Genomic DNA, 24,130 nt, shown 5'->3' on the forward strand with positions numbered 1-24,130 from the left:
AGGCCATATTTTCCAACTACTGATCCTTCCTCTTTGCTCCCAACCTTTGCATTCCATTCACCAGTAATGATCGATACATCTTGATTGCATGTTTGATCAATTTCAGATTGAAGAAGCTGGTAGAATTCTTCTATTTCATCCTCACTGGCTTTAGTGGTTGGTGCGTAAATTTGAATAATAGTGGCATTAAGTGGGCTTCCCTGTAGGTGCGTGGATATTATCCTATTACAGACAGCATTGTACCTCATGACTGATCTGGATATGTTCTTTTTGACAGTGAATGTAACACCATTCCTCTTCAATTTGTCATTACCCACATAGTAAACCCTGTGGTCATCAGATTCAAAATGGCCAATACCAGTCCATTTCAGCTCACTAATGTCTAAGATATCGATGTTTATGCATTCCATTTCATTATTGACAACTTTCAATTTTTCCAGATTCATACTTTGTACATTCCATGTTCTGACTATTAATGGATATTTACAGCTGTTTCTCTTCATTTTGAGTTGTGCCCCATCAGTAAATGAAGGTCCTTTGGGCTTTTCTCCCCCAGGCTTTACTCCATTCACGCCATCATGGTCAACTGTACTTTGAGGTGGCATCTCTTCCCCAGTCGCATTTTAGTGCCTTCCAACCTGAGGGGCTTATTTTCTGGCACTATATTTGACAGTGCTTTTCTGCTATTCATAAGCTTTTCAGTGACTGAGTATTTGGAAGTAGTTCGTCACTCCTTCTTCCTAGTCTGTCTTCTGGAAGCTCATCTGAAACCTGTCCACCATGGGTGACCTTGCTGGTATTTAAAATACCAATGGCATAGCTTTCAGAATCACTGCAACTCACAACCACCACAGTATGACAAACTGACAGAGGAGTGGTGGACATTTTCATATTACAGGGGTGGAAAAAAAAAAAAGTATCCACATTCTGGCTATAGAATTTATTTTAATCAACTTTTAGAAAAGACAAATACTTTGTCCATCTGTTAATAAGCTTTTATATTCCCTAAATAAAAATGTTTTTGGTGGAGCTGAAACTCATGAATGTACCACTGTCTTCACTTCATCAGAGGTGACTCTGTCCTTGAAGGGCTGCTTTCAGGGTATCAGATAGGTGAAAGTCCCATGGAGCATGATCAGGACTATAGGAATGTGGGCAGAGGTGTGAAGATGTGCATTATAACACCCTTGTATAGAAATCCTCTGCTTTTAATTGGAAGTTTAGGTTTCAGGTCTTCAGTGAGTATCTCATATGAGTACTTTTAATTACTGAACATTTTTCCTGATCGTGTTGCAATACTGACCCTTGAGAATCCCAGAAAACTGTAAGCATAAATTTTCCATCTGTTGGCTGACTTTGAACTTATTCTTGGTCGGCGATTGAGGATGTTTCTATTCCATACTCTGTAACAAGTTTTTAAAAAGAAATGTTTACCTTCCTTTGAATATGGGTCTACATTTTGTTTGCAGATGTCCAAACACTTTTGTTTATGGTCTTCCATGAGCTGTTTCGGTACCCATCTCACCCAAACTTTTTGAAACCCAAGTCTGTCATTTCATAACCAGAACCTTGGCTGATTTACCATATAATCCACTGTCACTCATCTATTCAACAGAATCATTTCTCGTGTATGCTCATTGTTGTCATCAGCCGTGGACTTGGATGGACATTTTAATAAAACTGGACCATGAAGAATTTTTTATTCACTTTTGTACAATGCTGCCCTAAAGTAGTGACCTGCTCAGTATTTGAGTCTCTGCTTAGCATTTGAATCTTTGAAATGGGTTAGTTGTAATATACTTTTGTGCTTTCCCAGAACACCTTCCTTACCCAGACTTTAGCTCTTATCACATGGCATACCATAAGAATCATCATTTTCAAACAAAAAGAAATTTTCTTCTTCCATCCATTGGACCATATGTTTCTGGAAGGCATGGTCAGCAGTTTTGTTTACTTTTAAAAACAGCATCTAGGCTAAATGCATATTTGCATGATAAACTAATACTTGTTAATTACATTTCTAACTCAATGCGGCATTACAAAAGCACATCAGATAAGGAAAGAAACCAGACAATTGTTATGGAGAAATGAATAGCTAAAAAATAAGGAAATTATCTATTGACTAGTGTAGGAAAAAGTGCTCTGAAAAGATAAGCACTTGTGAAAGGTACTGCTTTGGAATTGTTTCTTACTGTTCAGCCTGGGAATGAACTGGAGTGAGCCTGCTTATTTCTGTTTTATTATGCTTTAGTGCTGTGCACACTTCAGTTCCTTATTCATTTTTCACAAGGTTAAAAGGGTTGTTTGGAATTGTACAGAATGTTCTTGCACTGCTATGAAAGGAATGCATGTTGGTAACTCCCATTAGCATTTATCAGAGTTTGTATGTACCTAACTCAGTGAAACAAAATGTTTCCAATTTATGGTTTTAATAAACATTGTTTATCAGTAGTAGTTTCTCTATTTAAGTGATAGGAAAATGTACATACTTTAAAACTACATTAGTTGTTTAAAAGTGTCAGGAAAGGTAGATTTTATGTTGTCTGTCACTTGTTTAATGCCTGTAAAATCATTCCTGCTGGAGATACTGAATTGTTTTCCATTATATTAACATTGCATGAATAAAAATCCAAAGCCTTTAAATCACAAATTTCGTATGGTGTTGATTAGCCTGGAGCAGGATAAATTCAGACAAATATTTATGGTGCCAAGAGTTGTGTATATAAATATTCTTTCTTGAAAATGTTTCCAGTGTACTGTTAAGCTGCCAAGTAAAGCAGTGACTACAGAACTAGGGGTCACTGAGTTTGAATTCCTTCCCTATTTCCATTTTAATGCTTGTACCCTAATCATTTGGCTTTTTCCAAATAACCATTTTTATTAATTTTATTACTAAAATTTAAAAATTAATAACATTGCCATTTATGGGGAAATTGTTAAATGCTGCTGAGTTGGGTCTGACTCACAGCAACCCTGTATAGGGTTTCAAAGGCGTAACTGGTGGGTTTGAACCACTGGCCTTGTGGTTACTATTAGTTTGAATAACATATTTACAAACTAATTCATAATAATATTAATTACCACTTTTAGAGTGCTTGCTGTTATTCAGAAACAATCATCAGTACTTTGTATGTCCTGTTTACTACTTGAAACACACTTTTGAAGAAGGCATTACTATTCAGAATTTACTAATTTGTTGGACTCAAAGATGACAGAAGCTAGATTCATACCTATGTCATTCTGAAGCCAGAAAGCTGGGTTCTTATATTTGATGCCACCTGATCTCTACGCTTTGTAGAGGAGGTACCGGAGACAAGAAATGTCAAGCAATTTGATAGAGATCACAAGTTAACATGCTGGACTGGAATAGAAACCCAGTGTGTTTGATGAGGAACCCTACTTATTTCTATTACTGCTTTTCTAATATTATTAATATGCCTGCTAACTTATGCGCCCCTGTCTTTATTAGATTACTAAGATGATTGGAGTCAGTGTTCTGCTAAATGCCTTGATCTCTCTGATCTCACAAACGCAATCTTGCTAATGAATTCTACTGTAATAGACTTCAAGGTGACTAAGCATCAAAGGTGGAAGTGTTTGCTCTTAAATCTTTTAGATTTTGGTTCCTTGTTGTTTAAATGAAAGGGTAAGATGGTAGAGTCTCTCTGTTTTCAACTTTTATTATAGCCTCTTTGAAGTCATTGAATGCATTTAATTCACTTATTGGAGTTCTGGACTCTTAGTGTGATACTGTAGGATCAGCACTGGAGCTGTTCAAACTCACCAGCTGCTCCTGGGATATTCTATGGAGGATCACTGTGAGTTGGAACCAATTCAACAGCACTTACCAACAGCATTGGGATCCTGGTGCCTAAGTTAGTGTCTGGATATCCCAAAATTTTATAGATGTTCCACAAATATTTATAAACTTTAATGAACTTGTGCTAATTTTTTTAAAATTTTAATTCTAGGTCAAATGGATTTTCCACCCAATTTCAATGCATATTAAAATGAAAAAATAACACCATTTCTCTTACAAGATGAAGAGATTTAAATTTAATGGCCACATGATTAACTTGCATTGTTTATTCCATGTTTGCTCATGAGACAGGAATCATAAGATAGCATTAGTAGCATGACCAAATTAGTTAGGTTGATTCTCTTTGAATCTAAATAAAACTGCTCAGCTCAATTGTCATTTTATTAAGATGATTCTGAAGAATATATAATGTGACAATCACAGAGAACATAAAGAGTTAAATAACAATGTCCCAGGTAGTATCATCAATGGAATACATTGACTAGTGATATAGTTAGTTTCAGTGAACCTAGGGATTTCAGAATCAATGGATTTATTTTTAGTTATGACTCTATTTTGCCCACTGTTCTTTTATGTTGTTGTTAGGTGCTGTTGAGTCAGTACCGACTCATAGCAAGCTTATGCACCACAGAAGGAAACATTGTCGGGTCCTGTGCCAGTCTCAGTAATTATGCTTCAGCCCACGGCTGCTGCCACCATGCCAATCCATGTCGTTGGGGGGTCTTCCTCTTATTCGCTGATCCTCCACTTCAGCAAGCATGGTATCCTTCTCCAGGGACTGGTTCCTCCTGATAATATGTCCGAGGTATGAGAGATGAAGTCTTGCTATCACGCTGTACTTCCTCAACACAGATTTGTTTGTTCTTCCGGAAGTCTGTGGTACTTTTAATATTCTCCAACACCATAACTCAAATACATCAATTCTTCTATGGTCTTCATTATTTATTGTCCAACTTTCACATGTATACGAAGCTGCTCAAGATACCATGGCTTGGATCTTATAGATAATCATAGAGGTATAGTGATCACTTCTTCCTTAATAGAGCATTTGAGTATGACTTCAGGAGACTAGAGGAAGATTGAAAGTCACTTTAGTGTACAAGCAGCGGCAACTTTGTTCCTGCCTCTTGTACCACACCGCAGGCATCTTCCAGCTAATTCAAGGAAGGCTGTAATAAATTAATGACTCGTCAGTGATGTCTAAACTATAATTTCCAGAATCTGTGGAAATACCTTACTTGGAAAAGATAATTTTACAGTTATTATTCAGGTTATAGATTTTGAGATGGGAGAAGTGATACTGGGTTAGTCCTGGTGTGGCAATGTAGATTAATGCGCTGGACTGAAAAGTCATTTGAATCTCAAGGTCGGTGGTTCAAGCTCACCAGCCGCTCCTCAGAAACCCTATACAGGGTCACATTGGGTCAGAACTGACTCAACAGCAATTAACAACAACAACAACAATGATGTGAAAAAGACTATATCTGGTTTGAAGACAGAGTAAGGGTGCCATAAGCCAAGAAAAAGTGGCCAGTCCCTCAAAGCTTGAAAAAACAAGAAACAAATTCCCTCCTTGATACTTTTGGCAAAATGCAGACCTGACAATTCCTTGGTTTTAGACTACTAGACCTGGGTTGGGTTTATGACATATTGAACTGTAAGAAAATAAATGTGTCTTGTTTTAAACTGCTAAGTGTGTGGTAATTTGGTAGTAATAGATAGTGTCAATGTACATGATCTTTCCAGAATCACAACTATCAAATTGTGAAGAACTATGTGGCACTGTGTGATGATGCACTGCACAGAAAGGCCGGTTTGACCCACAAGGCTGGTGGTTCAAACTCATTGGCTGTTCCTTGGAAACCCTATATAAGGTTGCTATGAGTCGGAAGAGACTCAACAGCACTTGACAACAACAACAGCAAATCTTTTGAGGAGCATTTATTCTCTGTTGAGTGTCATGCAAATCTGTGTGTGTGTGTGTGTGTGTATTTGTGACCGTAATACAACAAAGATTTTAAAATAATCTGTGTTATTGTTCCCAGTTCACAAATGAGAAAGTTGAGGCTTGGAAAGTTTAAGTAATTTGTATTAGTCACACACTTAGTGAAATATTAGTATCCCTGGTGGCACTATAGAATAAGCACTGGACTTCTAATTACAAAATCTGTATTTCAAACCCACCAGTCACTCTGCAAGAGAAAGTTGAGGTTTCCTGCACAGTTGTAAAAATGTATAATCTCTAAAACCCTTTACAAGGTCATTCTGGGTTACAATTGACTTGATGTCAATGAGTTTGAGGTTTTTTTTCTTTTTTTGAGTGAACTATTATTTGAAATCAGGTCAGTTTTGAGTCAAAACTTATAGTGGATACATAATGATATAATTTCCTTTACCAGAAGGAGTTCAAAGGCAATAAAGTTCATGCTAAACAGAAATTGTAATAAAAATTATAATGTTACTGTTGTTAAGTACAGTCGAATCAGTTCCGACTCATAGCCACCATGAATAGGGTTTCCAAGAAGCAACTGGTGAGCTTAAACTACCAACCTTGCAGTTCAAACTAACTTTGCAGTCCAGCACATTTCTGGTATAATTGTTCTTAAGGGCTGTCGAGTCAATTCCTACCTATAGTGACCCTGTGTAGGGTTTCCAAGGAACAGCTGGTGAGCTTGAACCAACAACCTTGCAATTTAAATGACTTTGCAGTCTGATGCATTAGCCCACAGTGCCACATCAGAACTCCTCTGGTATAACAGAACTACTCAATGCGTGGAAATTGAATTAATTATTGATACTTTTTTGTTGAATAATGATAGTGAACTATATAGGTAGATGTTATTGTATTAATTAGTTCACACACATTAGAAGTTATGGTGTGATGCTGTAGGAGAAGCATTGGACTACTAACCACAAGGTTAGCCATTCAAACCTTCCAGCCACTACTTGGAAACCATATACAAAGTTGCTATTAGTCAGAACCAACTTACCACCTCTTCACAACAACAACAACAACAACAACAACACACACATAGGTATCAGTATTTTTCTTTCACTGTGAAATGACATTGAGATGTTACTCTTTGCCACAGAAATCACTATTTTTAACAGATTTCTTCTACATGTATTCAAATTTTTATGATTACATATTTTTTAAAAAGTTATTTATTGATATCCAACAAGTTGTACATCAAAGATACAAGAAACCAAGTGAAACAGATACAGATGATAATCCTGGAACCCTGAGCTTCAGAGATACAGGATAGAGAAGTCGATTGAATGCTGACTAAGAGAAGAAGCTGAACAGGGGTGGTGAAAGAGAAGGTAATTGGTGTCTGGCTTGACTCAGTGTGAGTCTCACTGGATCCAGACAGTGGCCTGATGCACAGATGCACACTGGTGGATGGTGACAAGAAAGATATGATTATCTCTTATTTCCTACACTCTCCTGGCCATCTCCCACTTACTGATGAAGATCAAAGACTTCAGCCTTAGATATGGTTTGCACCTCTGTGTACAAAAACAAAGATCCTCACCATTAGATCAATAAGGAAGATCAAGATAAATGTAGAAAAGATAGAAAAGATTGAAGATCAACATCTTCATTTTGCTCAAATCTACCATCAATACTCATGGAAGCAGTGGTCAAGAAACCAAATGATGCATTAGGCAAATGTGCTGCACAAGACCTCTTTAAAGTGTTGAAGAACAAAAGATGTCAGTTTGAAGACTAAGGTGTGCCTGCTCAAGCCATGATATTTTCAATAATCTCATATGCATGTGAAAGTTGGACAGTGAACAAGGAAGACTGTAGAAGAATTGATGTATTTGAGTTATGGTATTGGAGGAGAATATTGAAAGTACATTGGACTGCCAAAAGAACAAACAAATCTGTGTTGGAAGAAGTGCAGCCAGAGTACTCCTTGGAAGCCAGGGTGGCCAAACTTATTTCTCATACTTCGGACATATTATCAGGAGGGAACAGTCTTTGGAGAAGGACATCATGCTAGGTAAAGTGGAAGGTCAGCAACAAAGAGGAAGACCACCCAATGAGATAGATTGGTACAGTGGCAGCAGCACTAAGCTCCTCGAGTGCATCAGTGATTGTGAAGTTAATGCAGGACCTGACAGTATTTCATTCTGTTGGTACCAACTTGATGGGATCGAACAACAGCAATAATAATAAATGCTCCTGGAAGAAAAAGTCAATAAATCAAATGATGAACTGCATTAGGAAATTGTGCTGCAAAAGACCATTCCAAAGTGCTAAAAAGCAAAGATGCCACTTTGAGAAGAAAGGAGCCCTGACCCAAGCCAAGGTATTTTCAGTTGCTTCACATGCATGTGAAAAGTAGATAATGAATAACAAAGACCACAGAAGACTGGATGCACTTGACTTTGGTGTTGGAGAAGAATATTGAAATACCATGAACTGCCTGCCAGAAGAATGAGTAAATTGATCTTGGAAGGGATACAGCTGAATTGCTTTTTAGAGGCAACGATGGTAAGACTTCACCTCTAGTACTATGAGCATGTTGTCACTAAGGACCAGTTCCTGGAAAAAGACATCATGCTTGGTCAAGTGGAGGATCAGAGAAAAAGAGGATGATTCCCAACGAAATGTCTTAACATAGTGACTTCAATAATGGACTCAAACACAACAGAAATTGTGAGACTGGTGTAGGACCGAGCCGTGTTTCATTCTGTTGTTCATATGATTGCTATTAGCTGGAACCTCCTTGATGGTGATAAGATAAGAAAGAGATATGACAACAACATTCTCTTATCTCTTTCTCTTTTATTCTGCACTCGCCTTAGTTTTCTTTACTATGTTTCTTTTAATTTTCTCTCTTTTCATGTTTTAGTTTCCTCTCCCTTTTATCTTTCTATTCTTTTTTCATTGCTGCTCTCTATTGTTTTTTCTTTTTTTGTTTAGCTGTTGTTTGTTTTTTATGCTTTGTGTGTGTGCACTTTCTTTCTTCTTGTCCCACCCAATGGGAGACAGCAGTCATATCCGTATAGTCCAACTATAGCTGTACTCCTTGCAGATGTAACTACCGGGTAAGAGCCAATACCAGCTCTTGCGCCACCTGATCGATGAAAGTTAGACAGTAGCCAACACCAACGAAAGCCACTTTATACTGCACATCATAAACAGTGAATAGAGAACAGTGCACACACTTTCATTCTCTATCACATTCACCTGTAGACAGGTGGTGAGAACCTAAGAACCTAAGAACACAACAGCATACAATCATCAACTAAATGCAAATAAAACAATGTCATGATGAAGGGGACAGAAAATTTTAGTTCATGAGAAGAAACAAGACAGAGTAGCTCACAGTGCCCAAAATATAGAGCCACAAAATGTTCCTGAGGAAGAAAAGGTATTGGAATTAGTTGGTAAAGAATTCAAAATAATTATATTTAAGTACCTTCAGTGGATTGAGAGAAAATTAGAGAAAGTAGCACAGGAAAGTAAGGAGAACACAGAAAACGTTTAGAAGAATTCAGGAAAAAACTGCAAGAACTAACATGCAAAATAAATGAAAAATGAGGATCAATATACAAAAACTGCAAATAGAAATTCAGATTAGTACTAAGATTTCAGAAATGGGTAGTACATTGAAAGTTCAGAGGAGTAAATTTGAATCAAGGGAAGGCTGAATTAGTGAGCCAATCAAATCTCTTACTACTAGTCTGCTAGAAGAACAATCAGCCAAAATGAAAAAGAAAAAAAAAAAAAATCTGAAGAATCGATACCATCAAGAGCCTGTGGGCTGAGGACCATAGTCTAGGGATCCTGGTCAAATAACATAATGTTCACAGATAATGTTATATATGAGAGGCCTTCAGAGATGCAACTAATAATCTCTCCTTGTGTGGAGGAAAGAAGAGCGATGAAAACTGTAGATGCCTGGAATCAATTAGCCCAAAGGACAAATGGAATGTGAGTGTTAGTCTCCATGACCCTGGCACCAGAAGAACTAGGTGGTGCCCAACGTATACTACCAACTGTTCTGGAAAGAATCATAAAGTGGAAGAAAATGTGGAACAAAACTCAAAATTACATAAAAAGACTTGAATAGACCAAGACCATGGTCCCTTGTCACCCTTCAGGTCTGGAACTGAACTCACCTTTGTGGCTCAATGCTTAGCTAAATGGTAAATAGGCATCTGGGGGTTTGGAGTAGAACAACAATAGTGAGGTATGCACACTATGAAATGGTTAAACACTCATGACTACAAGCGCAGTACTTACCTAAGGATAAAATTCAGAGGGGTTGGGAAAGAATATGTTACATGGAGGGTATTGCAATCATTGAAATGAAAGCATATGATTTGTTGAATGTAAAACTGATGATCTGCTCTGTAAACCTTCACAAAATTCACAATAAAAAGTTAGAAAAACAAAACAAAACCTTACATGCGACCAGAATTCCAGAACTGAAAGAGACAAAAAAAAAGAGAGAGAGAAATATGTCAAAGAGTTGTTGGAAGAAACTTCCCTAACATCATGAAAGATGAGACATATTCATTCAAAAAGCTAAGAAAACATCAAATAGGATAGACCCCCCCACACACAAAAAAATCATGAAGACATTAAAATAAAACTTTCTAAAACCAAAGACATAGAAAGAATCCTGAGAGCAGTTCAAGAAAAACAAAAAGTTACCCTTGAAGGAGACCCAATATAACAAAGCTGTGATTTATCAGAAGTAACCTGCAGGCAAGAAGGAAATGGGGTGGCATTCGTAAAACTGAAAGAAAAAAAAAGTATACACAACCAACAACCATACCTAGAAAAATTGTTTCTCAAATATGATAGTGAAATTAGGCCATTTTCAAATAAACATAAAAGAATTTGAAAAAACCAGACCAACTTTACAAAAAGTACTAAATGTAGTTCTCTGAACAGGAAACCAACAAAAGCAGACAACAACTTGAGGTTAACATACATGATAAAACCACCCAGAAGTCAATTTGGATATAGAAGCATTCATAGTAAAACAAACTTTTATCAACTTATAATGAAGATAACTACAAAGCAAAAAGATGGAATAGAGTAGTTACAGAATTTCCTAATGGTGAGGAAGGCAAGTAGATTTCAAGACAGACGTTTAAATTTGGGAAGAAATTAATATATTACAGGGTAACCTCAAAATGAATAAACTTCATTAAAACACAAAAAGGAAAATCATAAAGATTTAGTAAACTTTGAAGCAACAGGAATGAAGAAAATGACAAGAAAATTCACAAACAAAAGGAACTCAGCACACAAAATTACATGGAACAAAGAAACCAGTAGCACCCTCCCCCAACACACAAACAGCAAAATAACAGCAATCAATTCATACCTACAGATAAATACACTGAAAGTAAATGCACCAGTCAAGAGACAGAGTGCAGAATAATAGATAAGGAAACAGGATTCATCAATATGCTGCCTACAAGATCAACATTAAAGAAAAACAATCTGTTAAACAACTTATAATATGAATGAACCTGGTGGACATTGTTGTTGTTAGGTGTCATAGAATCAGTACCAACTCATTACAACCATATGCACAACAGAACAAAACACTTCCCGGTCCTGGGACAACCTCACAATTGTTGCCATGCTTGAGCTCATTGATTCTGTCACTTTGCCAATCCATCTGGCTGGGGGTCTTCCTCTTTTTCTCTGACCCTCCACCTTACCAAACATGATATCCTTCTCCAGAGACTGGTTCCTCCTGACAATATGTCCAAATATGAGAGCCAAAGTTTGGGCCTCTTGGCCTCCAAGGAGCACTCTGGCTGCACTTTTTCCAACACAGATCTGTTGGTTCTTTTGGCAGCCCATGGCACTTTCAATATTCTCCTCCAACACCATAACTCAAATGCATCAATTCTTCTATGGTCTTCCTTACTCACTGTTCAGCTTTCATGTGCATATGAAGTTACTGAAAATACCATGGCTTGGGTCAGGCGCACCTTTGTCCTCAAGCTGACATCTTTGCTCTTCAACACTTTAAAAAGGTCTTGTGCAGTAGATTTGCCCAATGGAATACATAGTTTGATTTCTTGACTGCTGCTTCCATTAGTGTCAATGGTTGATCCAAGAAGAATGAAGTCCTTGACAACTTCAATCTTTTCTCCGTTGATAAGAATGTTGCTTATTGGTCCAGTGGTGAGCATTTCGGTATTCTTTACATTGAGATGCAATCCATGTTGAAGGCTGTGGTTTTGATCTTCAGTAAGTATTTGAAATCCTCTTCACTTTCAGCAAGCAAGATTGCATCATCTGCATATCACAGGTTGTTAATGAGTCTTCCTCCAATCCTGATGCCACGTTTTTCTTTATATAACCCAGCTTCTTGGATTATTTGCTCAGCATACAGGTTGAATAACTATGGTGAAAGAATACAACCTTGTCACACACCTTTCTTAATTTGAAACCATTCAGTGTTCCCATGTTCTGTTCGAACAACATCTTCTTGGTCCATGTACAGATCCTCATGAGCACAATTAAGTGTTCTGGAATACTCATACTTCACAATGTTATCCATAGCTTGTTATGATCCACACAATCAAAAACCTTTGCGTAGTCAATAAAGCACAGGTAAACATTTTTCTGGTATTCTCTGCTTTCAGCCAAGATCCATCAGACATCAGCAATGATATCTCTCGTTCCACGGTCTCTTCTGAATCCAGCTTGAGCCTCTGGAAGTTCTCTGTCAATGTATGATTGTAGCCGTTTCTGTATTACCTTTAGTAAAACTTCACTCACATGGGATATCAAAGGGATTGTCCAATGAGCTCTGCATTCTGTTGGGTCACCTCTCTTTGGAATGGGCACACATATGGATCTCTTCAAATCAGTTGGCCAGATAGTTGTCTTTCAAATCTCTTGGCAGATATGAGTGAGTGTCTCCAGTGCTGCCACACTTTCTTGAAAGATTTCAATTTTTATTCCATCAATATCTGGTGCCTTGTTCTTTGCCAATTCCAATGTACCTTGGACTTTCTTCTTCAGTGTCATTGGCTCTTGAGCATATGCTACCTTTTGAAATGGTTGTACATTAACCATTTCCTTTTGATGGACATTATGCTGAATAAAATTAGTCAGTCACAGAAGGACTAATACTGTATGAGACCACTACTGTAAAAAGTTAAGAATACATTTTCATACTAAAAGAAACATTCTTTCATGATTATCAGGGATGGGAAGGAAGCAGAAATTCATTGGCCAGAGCTAACTTTGGTGAAGGGGAAAGTAATATACAGCTAGAGGCTGGCAGAAGGATGATGGAAGCATGGGAAGACATAGCGAGGTGTGCAAGAGTTAAAGCAACTGTGGCAAATACTGTCACATACACAATCATGCAGTAATGGTGATACACTTGTAGATACGTGGATAGGATAGACTTGCAGGCTGAATGTGAAGGGGAGGGAGTATGCCACAAATGTATAAAGAGGTTTGACAGACGATATTTGTATATAGATATCTACTTTTGTTGCAAACATATCCATTAATGTGGCGGTGCATACCAGGGGCAAAGTTACAAAAACTTCTTAGACATCACCAAGCACACTGAAGTAATGAGTCATGGGACTAAGGAGCATACTCACAGAGGATACCATGGTCCCTTGGCATAACATGTTCCACAAAGACAATGCTCTACATCCAACTTTGATGAGTAGTGACTATAATTTTAAGAGTTCACAAGGGGACCATGTAAGTGTGACTATTGATCTCCCTGTTCATAGGAAAGAAGAGTGATAAAACTTTTTGACCTTTGTTGTTGTTGTTGTTGTTAAGTGCCGTCGAGTCGGTTTTGACCTTTAGGATCAAGTAAACATCATCAGTTTCCACAGCCCTGAGACCAGAATCAATAGATGGACCCTGACTAGCACTACCAATTTCTCTAAAATGAATTACATTAGAAGGTCCTGATGATAGAGTGGGAGAAAATGTGGAACAATGTCAAAATCACAAAAGAAAGGCCAGGCCTATTGGTCATCTAGAGATTGGTCGAACCCCGAGACTATGGAGTTCATAATCTTTCAGGTCTGGAACTGAACTTACCCCTATGGCTCGATTTTCAGTCAAGCAGTTAGGTATAGAGGGGGAGACAAAAACACTAGTGAGATATGCACCCCATAGAATTGTCAGCCACTTGAGATCAAACGGGTGCAATGACCTAAGGACAAAATTCAGAAAGTTTTGGAAAGAAGGAGGAATAGAAACAAGAAGCATGGAAGAAATGGGATTAAACTGACATTGCACTCACTGAGAAGAAGTGTATGATATGTTGACTATAACCCTGGTGATTTGCTCAGTAAACCTTAACTCAGCAATAAAATGTTAAAAAAATAAAACAAACATGAGAATAGGTATGTATCTTTGCCACTGTTTTATAAATGAAGAAGCCAAAGCAAAAGGAGTTTAAGATCTTTTTCAGGACCCTAAATTTGACAGAAGAATCTGATTAACCATATTTCTCACCCCAATTTCTGTGACTTGCTACTTCTATGCAAAAAAATATAAAAAATTATTGGTACTTTGTAAATTTATTTTTGTATTTATCAGTCATAAAAGTATATTTTTATATTAATCAGTCACAAAAGTATATTTAATAATGCATAGAGATTAAAGTAATAGGAATCTATAAAAATGTAGGCATGCATGTTATTTCTCATTAAAATAAAAAAGAAGGAAGATTATTGAACAATGTAAAGGAAATTAAATGACCCTTGTTTTCCAGCAAAGGTCTCTCATTTTATTTTTTAAATTTCCAGTAAAATTAGATAACAGGGTTTAATTAAACCATGTAATTTTCATTTGAAAAGTGTCTACTACTATTTAAAGACAAATATTAGAAATATTAGTGTAATCCTATTTATTAGCTAATCTTCATTTCATTTTTAAATGATTACTAGAAGCCCTAAGAAAGAATGTAGATGCTACTGAAACTTTAATTCTCAACAGACATCAGTTAAAACTAAATTTTTCCAGAGGACTGCTAAATAAAAACTGAACTCTTCATATAATCAAAATAACTCTTTACTTCCTACCAAATCTTTTGCACAAGTTCCAGTAAAAGCTCCCAAGCTAAAATGGCGATTTGTTTGATTAATTATAAAAATAGTTCTCATCCTTTTATTAAAATGCAAAATGTTAGCACAAAATGACAACACAATAATCATAGGAAATCAAGAATATCGTATTACGTTTAGCAGAAATTTATTGAGTAGTGAGCAAGATAGTCAACTGGGCACTAAACTCATTTAAAATTATATCGTTTTGATATTAATGACAAATTGATTCATGTTATATTGCTGAAACAGGCATTTAACATAATTATGTGGCACTGGAGGACAAATACTGGACCACCAGTTATTCCTTGGAAACTCCATACAGGGTCGCTGTGAGTCAAAACTGACTCAATGGAACTTAACAACAACATATACATATAAATACTGTTATGAATATAATGATGTCATTATATAGGTTCCAGTGTAGCACTATAAGATAAGCACTGGACTTCTAACTTCAAGATGGGCTGTTCAAACCCACCAGGTGCTCCTCGGACACTCTATACAGCAGGGGTGGGGAATCTTTCTTCTGCCAAAATTTATAACATCATTCACGCGCCATACAACATTATCAACTTAAACATTAGCCTGCTATATTTGGTCAAATATATAATTAACTAACCCCTAATGTGATGGCTGGAACTTTGGTTGCCTTGGCAGGACCAGACCAAATGATTTCACAGGCCTTATATGACCAGTCACTGGAGAAGGATATCATGTTTGGTAAGGTGGAGGCTCAGAGAAAAAGAGGAAGACCCCCTAACAAGATGGTTTGGCAAAGTAGCAGCATCAATGGACTCAAGCATGGCAACAGTAGTGAGGTTAGCACAGGATCGGGCAGTGTTTTGTTCTGCTATGTATAAGGTCTCTATGAGTTGGTGCCGACTCAATGGCACCTAAAAACAGCAACCTAACAACAACAATACACTAAAGACTAAGAACATAATGTATGAACAATCTAGATTGTGGTAGATATCAACTATCTTGATTAGCCAACTCAAACATAGGGTGAGTTGACTAGATAGTTACGACTATGTGGGTTGAATGTGTAATATCAAATGAAATACGGAAATTTTAGATAGTATCCAATGTAAATTGGGAAATTAAGTTATCAATCAGTCATGGAATCCAATCACAGAACCATGGTGTACCTAGAATCTGGTAATTAAAATGGAAATGGGGCTTGGGGCACAAGGAGTGGGATTTAAACATGAGGTCATGGAGCAATTCCATACAATGGTGGACAAGAGGGAGTGGTTTCAAACTAGACTTGAAGAACTGAATTGGAGCCCATGAGGAAGCTATTATGTCTTTACAACTAGTGGCTAATTCACTTGCCTTTCTCTTCTCCCTTCTTGTCTTTCTATAAGGACCAATTGGTTTTCTACTTTATCAGGGGAAACCTTCTATGTGAAAATTGAATTCTAACTGCTTAAACTACTTCTGGGACACTGCTTAGAATTATTTCCTCTCCTCTTTCACTTTACTTCTACCACCTTTCCCTTGACTATGACTATTTCAAGCCTAATTATGAAAAATTTTCCTAAACCTTTATACTAATTTTAATAGGAATAAAGTTGGCTCTTTTTTTAATCTTGTAGATTCTTTCATTGTCTGAAAATACTCAAATCTATTTGACTCAAACTGCTTTATTAATGTTACTCTTTTGCATAAACTCTAAGATAAAATAATGTCTACATTAATTATACTTTTACATTGAGTTATCCCTGATAGAAAATGCCTCTATTTTTAATTCCTGATCTTAAAATAACTCATTTTGAAATGCTGTAAAACCTTAATGAGTATCCAAATTCATATACATTATTTAAGCTATAATTCCTTGTGCTAAATAGTCATTAGATTAACATACAGCCTCGGATCTCTTCCCAGCTGTACCAAATTAGCTTTTTGAATAGATATCATTTCTGATTTGAGGCAATGCAGAAAGTATTGCTATTCTAACTAGTGTACTAAGGTTACAAACAGCAGTATGACTTTATAATGCCATTTAGAATGTTTCTTCCAGTTAGTGTTGATGAAATAAAAACCCAGTCTTTCCCTAAGAATTACTGACTTTTTAAAACATAGTCTGATCATCTCATTTTACAGATAAGGAGATTGAGATATAGAAAATATGGATGAAGTACTCAAGGTTTCAAAAAGGATTCTGCATTTTGAGATGTTACCTCTCTCCTTTCTACTAAGAAAACAAGTGTGACAAAACCCATTAAAGATTGGACATTAATTTTGACTAAGAAAAGAAATATTAAGCAATTGCCCAGACAGCATTTAAAATACAATTATTTTTTTAAATCTTGATTTGTTCAAAATGAAGAAATAAATTTAGAATGCATAAATGGTGGTGTTATTTGTCAGGGTATTCCTGATTTTTATTCTTTGCTACGCCCATTTTCTAAGGAGATCTGGTAGTATAGTGCTGATGAGTCGGACTGCTAACCTCAAGGTCAGCAGTTTGAAATGACCAGTCATTCCACAGGAGAGAGATGAGGCTTTCTGCTAGCATAAAGATTTACAGCCTAGAAACCCTATGTAGGGTCACTAGGAGTTGGAACCACCACCACCACAACCACCCTGCCCATTTTCTAGAAGACAGTATAACTCAGAAGAAGCATCTTCATTTGGACTTTCTGCCTTTCCGTTTCTGTCTTAGCTCTCTTCCAGAATCTTTGCACATACTTGGCTCTGCTAGTTATTAACATTTCCTCTCTGACAATTCTTTATTTCCCTCTCCTTGAAAGGAAAACCCTGCTACTGTCCTCACATTTTCTTTAGATTTCCTCTTTGTCAGCTGCCCAATTTCCAGTTTGCAGGGAGCATGTTGATGGCAATATTTCTTCTGTACTTTTTAAAATTTTTATTAAAAACACTCAGAGTGCTATTTGATTCATAATGCTGATGTTGTTGTAACGTGCCATTGAATCAGTTCTGACTCATAGCCATCTTGTATATAGTTTCCAAGGAGTGCTCCTGGATTTGAACTTGCAATGTTGCAGTTAGCTGTCCAGTGTTTATCCTACAGTGCCACACCAGGACTCCATAATGCTAATTGTTGTTGTTGTTTAGTGCTGTTGAGTCGGTTTCGACTCATAGCAACCCAGTATAGGGTTTACAAGAAGCAGCTGGTGGGTTTGAACCACTGACCTGTGGTTCCCAGTCCAGTGCTGATTCTGCTGATAGGTTTATAATGCTTATAAGTTACCCACATCTGGTGATCTCAATGTAATTTAAGTGCATGGTTCCTTAATAAGCTAAATTGTCCTTTAATGCAGTCGATTTGTGTGTGTGTTTATGTGTTTATCTAAGCAGGGAAACAAAGGACAAAGAAAAGCCAAGATTTCTGGCAAAAAAGTAGGATGATATTAGGTCAATGTTCAACAGAACACCTATATTAAAACACTATCATAAATGGAGTCCTGATATGGTGCTGTATGATAAGCACTGGACTCTAACCACAAGGTCGGTGGTTCAAACTTACCAGCTGCTCCCAAATCTTAGATTAGGTCTCTATGAGATGGAATCAACTCAATGGCACTTAACAACAACAATATATGATAAATATACGTGACAATGTAAAAGCTACAGGGCAAAGAAAGTACAAAACACACAGAACAAAAGTAGCAAAATAGCCTGTCAGTCAGTCAATCCTTTATTAAGTGTGAATGAGTTGGAGTAATAAGCAGTTATACAATAATTGTTGGAGACTCGAACACACCACTTTCAGTGATGGATAGAACATTCAGATAGGGGATAAACAAGGAATTACAGGATGTGAATGACAATAAGAATGATTCTAACACACCCAGTTACAGCACAACCTACATTCTTCTCCAATGCACATGTCTCGCTTTCTGGGATAAACCATATATAAGGTCACAAAACAAGCCTCAAGAAAACTTAAAAGATTGAAATCAATTCAAACCTTAGAGGAATCAAAAGAGAAATTAATAATAGAAGGAAAATCTAGAAATTTCATAAAAAGTGGAAATTATACACTCGTAAGTAACCAATGGCTCAAAGAACAAATAAGAGAAACAAGTAATGAAAATGAACATGGAAGCACAACATACCAACAACTATGGGGTGCATTGAAAGCAGTATTCAGGGAAATTTATAGCTGTAAACAACTATATTTTAAGAAGCAAAGAGATCAAATCAATAATCTAACTCTATACCTTGAGAAAAATAGAAAACAAAGAGCAATAAAGATTACAACAGAGGTAAATGAAGTAGAAAAGAAAGATAGAATAAAAAATAAGTTGATTTTTTTAAAAGATAAAAAATTAACAAACGCCTAGCTAAATTGAGACAGAAAAAATGATAGAAGATGGTAGTGGCTAGAATCAGAAATGAAAGTGGCAACATTATTACTGATCATACAGAAATTAAAAGGTTATATGGAAACACTATGAACAATTGTTAGCCAAAAAAGTAGACAGACGAAATAGATAAATTCCTATAAACATAGAAATTGCCTAAATTGCCTAAACATACAAATTGCCTAAATTGACTCTACAAGAAATAATAGACCTATAACCACAGGAGAGATTGAAATAGTCATAAAAAACTCCCAACAAAGCAACATCTAAGACTAGATAGATTCACTGGTGAATGATAAACAGTTAAAGAATTAGAATAAACTTGTCTCAAACTCAAAATATACGAGGAGGGAACACTTTCCAATCCTCTGATACTAAAGGTGAATTAAGACACGACAAGGACACAAAACTATAGACCAATATTTATTTTATAAGACAAATATTTCTTATGAAATATAGATGCAGAACAAAATACTAGCAAACTGAATCCAATAGCATATTCAAATAATTAAATCATGACCAAATGGTAAAGAAGATTAGAATGTGTGTATCAATTAGCCTTTGATGTGTAACAAAGCACTCAATGGTTTACAATTTCAAGTGGTTTATTGCATTTTACATTTCTTCAGGTAGGACATTTAGTGGGGTTCATTTAAACAATCCTTCAGGTCTTAGGAGGTTTTAGGTATTCTCTGCTGGGTTTATTCATACGTCAGAACCTCAGTGGGGATAACTGGGACAGCTGGGATGCCTGGATCCTCTCTTCATATAATTTTTCATCACTGGATTTTGTAAATAGAGCATTATTGGAGCACAGCCACATTCATTCATTTACATATTTGTAGTAAAGTGATAGCGTTGAATAGTGTGACAGAGACTATATGGCAGCCAAAGTTTAAAGTATTACTATCTAGCTTTGCTGAAAAAGTTTGCGGATCCCTGATCATTTACAATAGTTCATACTTGCTCATATAGTGGTGGAAGTGTTTTTGGTGTATGAGTGTGAGCTTCAAAGGCTCTGGAAGTCTAGGTTTGGGAATGAACAGTGTCATTTCTATCACATTCCGTTGGTCAAAGAAAATCACAAGGCTAGTCCATATACCAGGGGAAAAGACTCCATTTCTTGATGGAAGGAGCTAATATGACCATTTTCTCTACCACAAGGGAGCTCCAGTGGTATCCACTATGGATGAGGAAGCTGAGCTCCAGACAAGACATATAAGTAATATATCACATAGTTTCTCAGGAGAAAACCAAACTAGAATCTATGTCTCATGATCATTGATCCACTACTGTTGGAACACTGCCTTGGTAGTAGTTCAATTTACTTGAAATAATTCTCTTATGACACTGTAGGATAAGCATGGGACTGAAAACTGAGAATCCAATGGTTCAAACCCAACAGCTCCTGCTCCGAAATCCTAGGCAGGGCTACTAAGAGTCAGAACCGACTTGGTGATAGTTAACAGTAACAAAAATAACGCTGAATGTCTTTATTTAAAACTTTACTAGAAATCTATTATATACCAAAGAAAATTATAGTTACATATTAATCATACTCTGAAATGATGACTTACCTATTTTAAATAATTTTTAATATAAAAACACTGAATTGGAAGTTTTATTTCTTATATGTCATATAGCATGCAATGACAAAGAATCACTCATTTACTATGCATCGAGCCCTTAGGTGAACAAGCTAAAAACATAAAAGTGAAAAGTCAAACATGAAGAACATCATTGTCAGAACAGTATTCACTGTAAGTCTTACTCAGATATGCTATTAGGACAAAGTTATGAAAATAAAAGTATATGATAGCATGGATATTTATTGAACAATACCTTTATAATTATAATTTATAGTACACCTACACAATATTCTGCTGTTTAGTACCATCGAATTGGTTCCACTCATAGCGACCCTGTATGGATTTTCAAGGAGCTGTGGGTGACTTTGAACCACTGACCTTGTGGCTTGTACTACACAGCACCACTGCAGGATATAGAACCCTGTATTTGTAGACATAATGATTATAGATTTATTGAACATGTACTACATGGCAGTCATTATTCAAAGTACTATCTATACAGGTATAATTTAATTGAATTTTTACAAGTTCACAAAGTGCTATTATTAGATGATGACCTTGGTGTACAGAATAGTCATGCAACTAGTATTACAGGCAGAATTTGAATCTGAACAGTGGAAGTCTATTACATGTACTATGTCAAAATCATGACCCAAGAACATCACTTACTAGTATTATGACTTTGATTAAGTCACAAAACTCCACTGAGCCTGAGATCCTTTATTGAGCAATGGCAATAATGGTACCTACCTCCATGAGTTATTGAGACCATCTAATGGGATAATGCAATTGAAAGCCCCGGGCTTGAGTAAGTTAGCCAATAATGCATGTTCTTCTCAGTCTCTTCAGAGATCTTACAATCCACCATTAGTGGAAGTTAATACAATTGTTGATGTTATTAGGTGCTGTTGAGTCAGTTCCAACTCATGGTGACCCTATGCATAACAAAACAAAACATTACCCAATCCTGTGCCATTCTCACAGTTGTTGCTACACTTGAGCCCATTGCTGCTGCCACTGTGCCAACCCATCTAGTTAGGGGTCCCTCCACTTTACCTACCATAATGTCCTTCTCCAGGAACCAGTCCCTCCTGATAACATGCCCAAAGTATGAGAGACAGTCTCACCATCCCGGCCTCCAAGAAACATTCTGACTGTGCTTCATTCAACACAGATTTGTTTGTTCTTATGGCAGTCCATGGTACTTTTAATATTCTTCTCTAACACAATAACTCAAATGCAACACTGCGGTTTCATAAAGTAGATACTTGTTTGGAGTTTAGCAACCCCCCAGAATGAATCTATTACCCCCATGTTGATTCCAGCTCACAGAGACCCTACAAGGCAGAGTAGAACTGTTCTCTAGCTGTAAACTTTATAGATGCACATTGCCCTATTTTTTTCCTGTGGTGCAACTGGTGTGGTCAAACTGCTGACCTTTCAATTAGTAGTTGAGTATTAACCGCTGCACTGTTACGGATTCTTATTTAGTAAGCAGGGAACACAAGTTTGTTTTTTAAAAAAAAACTATTGGCGCCATAGGATAAGCACTCCACCTCAAGGTGGGTTCAAACTCACCAGTGTTTCTTGGAAACCCTATACTGGGTCAGTGTGAGTTGGAACCCACTCATCAACACACAACAACAAAAACAACCACAGTCATTTTTAGGAAAGTTGCTACTGCTGCTTCTGCCTCATGCTGTGGAGTTGGTTCCAACCCACATAGACCCTGTCTAGGGCTTCGAGGCTGTAAATCTTAATGGAAGCAGAAAACTTGATCTTTCTTCCTGGGAGTGGCTGATGCACAATGAGTTACCCACTATGCTACCAAGGCTCCTTTTAGGAAGAAAATACACATGAAAATGAGGCCACTCTACTTTTGTCTTTATATCCCCCGCCCCCACTAGTTCAGAAACTCCCCAAGAAACTTATTTCTCAAGATCTTGGATCTTATATACAAACTCTTGTTTGTTTCATTTAATTTTCCAAATCTGGTGCCTTCATTGATTCTCTTTAGAGCAGTTTACTTCTATATTTCTACCTCAAATTTTTTGGCTCCTTTCTCATCATTAGTTTCTTTAACAAATATTTGTTAAGGTTAGGCATGATGCTATGCCATGGGAAATAAACATTTATAGGACAGCAAAATACAGTTTGAGCTTTTCAAGAGTTTCACAACAAAAAACAGTGGTTTTCAGCCTTTATGCTACAGACCTCCAATCACCCCTGGGTTGCAAGTTCTATTCATTATCTGTAGATTGAGTAACAAGTTTCATCAATTATACAAGGGCATCATAGAAAACTTTATTAAACAAAAGTTTCTAAATGTGAAGCTACTATTTCTCAACATATGCTTCATATAGGTCAATACACTTCTGAAGGTGGCGTTTCCATCTTTCTAGCCCTTTCTTTTGGAGTCCTGGTGTGGCACTGTGGGCTAATGCGTCAGACTGCAAAGTCATTTGAACTACAAGGTCGGTAGTTCGAGCTCACCAGCTGCTCCTTGGAAGCCTTATACAGGGTTGCTATGGGTTGGAATTGATTCGATGGCACTTAGGAACAACAACAGCCCTTTCTCGAACCCTAATGTAGCACTTTAGGATAAGCACTGGACTGCTAACAGCAAGGTCTGTGGTTCAAACCCTCCAGTCACTCCTTGGAAACCCTATGCAGGGGCACTATGAGTTGGAACCAACTGTACGGCACTTAACAACAACAACAACTCTTCATCAAAGTATTCTACATTGTTTAATTTACACCACATTAAAATGACAGTTTTTCTATCCTCAAGAAACTCATAGTGGTCTTTTAAAATACTCTTTGAATCTTGGCAAAAAGACAAGGCCTGAAGGAGCAACATCAGGATGTAGGGCGAACAGGACAAGGTTTCTTAACAAAATTCGTTTAGGTCAGTCCTTGGTACCCTCAAAGAATGAGCAGGTGAATTGTTGTGATTAAAAAAAATTCTCAATACAAATTCCCTGGACTTTTTCTCACAAATGAAATGTTGTTATCTTAAAATTTCTTTCTAATAAGTCCTGTGACCTTTGAGAAAATCTGTGAAGATTACTGCTTGAAATCCAAGTAAACATTCACCATAACCTTCTGAACTGACCTCTCTGCTGTGGATTCATCTCTGAAATCTTACCAACTTTGCTTGAAACATTTGGTCTACGAAAAAATTGTTGAGTTATATGGGACCGTATTCCTGAAAACTTGTTGTAAAACTTCAATGATTTGGGAAGATGTCCACTTGAATTTTGTTGAAAATTTTGTTATTAGTTTGGCCTCAAAATTGTATT

This window comes from Chrysochloris asiatica, unplaced genomic scaffold (genome assembly GCF_000296735.1).
Source record: "Chrysochloris asiatica unplaced genomic scaffold, ChrAsi1.0 scaffold00005, whole genome shotgun sequence".
Taxonomy (NCBI): domain Eukaryota; kingdom Metazoa; phylum Chordata; class Mammalia; order Afrosoricida; family Chrysochloridae; genus Chrysochloris; species Chrysochloris asiatica.